Source organism: Eucalyptus grandis, chromosome 7 (genome assembly GCF_016545825.1).
Source record: "Eucalyptus grandis isolate ANBG69807.140 chromosome 7, ASM1654582v1, whole genome shotgun sequence".
NCBI classification, from domain to species: Eukaryota; Viridiplantae; Streptophyta; class Magnoliopsida; order Myrtales; family Myrtaceae; genus Eucalyptus; species Eucalyptus grandis.
In genome coordinates, this window is record NC_052618.1 from 9,476,804 (window position 1) to 9,479,614 (window position 2,811).

The following is a 2,811-nucleotide window of genomic DNA, read 5'->3' on the forward strand; positions in this document are numbered from 1 at the left end:
AGCTTAAACCAATAGGCATAGGAAATTAACATAAAATAAATAGCATTTGTCAAGTTATATGAGACAATATTTCAACACCTCCTCTCACGTAGAATTTTGACTATGAGTAAAAGAATAAGTTCTGGCTCTAATACCAAGTTCAAAATAATGTTGAAAATATCATAATTTCTCTAACTGAGAAAAATATTTTATAGATTAAACTCAAACTCAAAACTTGCATTTTGAATATACATATAATTGAAGAGTATGAGCGTACATATATGATTCTTATATACAATTGTTTGTTCGGCTGGTTACTCAGGTTAAGTATTCAAGCTTGAGCTTGTGTCCACTGTTTTTGGGTTCTGAATCGCGTGGAGCTTGAATGCTGATATAATTAGGCTTACTTGAGCACAAAATTGATTTTTGGGGCCATGCCCGTGGTGCTCGAGGCATTGCCAGTTGTTGGGAAAAAAGTTCCGAATTGGGAAGAAATGGAATCGAATTTTGATATATGATAACTCTCTCTTTAAAGAGTTATTTGCCTCATAACATTACTAATGGTTATTGATAAAAATTCTTCAAGATACAATAAAGTTTTAAATGAGAATATCACATAGCAATTCTATTAGATCTCAATAAATTTTTAAATAGAAATACTTGGAAATGGCTGTATTTTTTGAGAGAAAATTCAACGAGACTTGATGATCATTGAGACCAAATACCGACGTATTTATCTTGGTCTTGTAAGTAGGAGCAACTGTTGGATGCAACTTGTGCAACCCCAAGATCTCCATAACCAGAACAAGAACATGCATGATCGAGTAGAAAGATTAACGCACCTGATTTTGGATCCATTGTTCTTGAAGCGGAAGCGGAAACACAATGTTCCACACGCAAGTCCTTCTCCTCTATTGCCCTCCGTATCACTGGCTTAATGAGGCGGCCCCCTCACGTGTAGCGTTAGGTAAACGCCCCTTAGGTGAGAATAATGTGAGAATTAGGGTTAGAGGAGAGACTGAAGACTATTTATAGAGTTTACATGGTCACTCATTACGGGCCGGGCTCAACTCGGCCCACACTAACAAAATTTGACCCATATTAGACTAATTAAGAAACCTTCTATCTCATCTTAGACCAAACCCCGTAAAACGATAAACGTTAAACGGTAAATTACAATATCAATTAATGTAGTCCACAATTAGAAAAACTCTAACAGCAACTTTTCGGGAAAGAAAGTTGCAAAGTAAGCAATTACATTCCCAAAAGACATGTTGAAAAGACATATTGAAAATTCATAATAAAAATTAATAATAATTTTTTAAAATTCTGAATTCCATAACTTCTGAAAAATACCGGTTGAACAAATATAGCATTTCAAAGGTTGCGAGATGCCTAATAAAGATAAGCAAAATAACTGCAAACAAATAAATAAACAACAGGATTGTTTTGCTTCGATCATTGTACAGTCAAGGCGTCGGTACAAAGAGAGGGAACTTCTCAATCTCTTACTCTGCGACCATAAGATTCACGTGTGACGGACACGTCGTCTCGACAGAGCTCCATACGATGAAGAGATACCAGTGTCGGGGACCCCAACGTGGGTGGTAGATACAGAAACATGCAAATGAGCTAGGGACTTCGATTCATCAAAGAGCGGATAGAGACGGTATGTTTTTGGCCCTGGTCAATGTAGACTTTGGTTTTTTGCATTCGATTCAACGTATTTTTCCTATGATCTCGTCTCTCGAATTGGTTAACGTGGAAAACGATTCTTTTTCATCTTCAGATCGTTGGCACATAAGTGCATTTTCGACCCTTTCAGATCTTGTCCAATTTCACCTCTCAAACGTTTATTTTGTGCCCTTCAAACCCTTTCAACTCATGCTCCTCTGTGTGGTCGAATTCTTCCGTGACCCAACATTAGCAACTTCTTTGGTTTGATCACGTGGCAAAAATTGTCACGTGATGCTGACAAGGCACTGCATGTCGGAATGAGAGAGAGGTGCGACTGGGATTATTTTGTATATTGATGTGAGATTTTGTGCAACAAATTGTTAGAATTTAAATTATAAATTACTCATTTATCTAATAATTTAAGCTTTTAAATAGTTAGTATTGACTTTACAAAATATCTCACATGATACGAGAGCAGAAGATCCCGAGTTCAAATCTATTAAGGCATCTATTTGCCTCCCCAATTATATATTTCTATACTTTAACGATATGCCAAAGTCCAACTTAGGCGTGATTGGGAGTATTAAAATATTTAGATATCAAACCATACATTCATTTGTCGTGACTTTCCTAAAGGTGAACTACTAAAAGAAAAGTTAATGGATTATTAAACTCAAAGACTTAGCGCAAGTTCTCTCAAGCCCATGTCAACTGCAACTTTCAAGTTTGATTCAATCAACTTAACAAACAATTTAATTAATTTAGGAGTCACCACTAATTTATTGCCACTAATTTACTTTTGGTCGATTTAGAACTAGGTAAAGTGTGGGAAAACACTTTATTTCTACGAATTAGAGTTGTCATAATTTTGGAAACTTAGTTAAGTTAGATAATCTAATGCCTTTTCGATATCTTTTTCTCTTTATTTCAAAAATATTTTACAAGTAATTCTGGTGAATTTTAATCTCAAACCGCTAACATGCGATGGGTGATCATGCGAATGTGAAAGGAATCATTTAACATTCAATAACCAAGGCGATAAATAGATTGTTAGAAAAAGGGGAAAAACCTTAATGCATTAAGCAAAGAAAAAGCGAAACTTGATCATCATCTAATGAGACAAAGGTTCTGCAAATTATTAACTAGGAAGCTAAC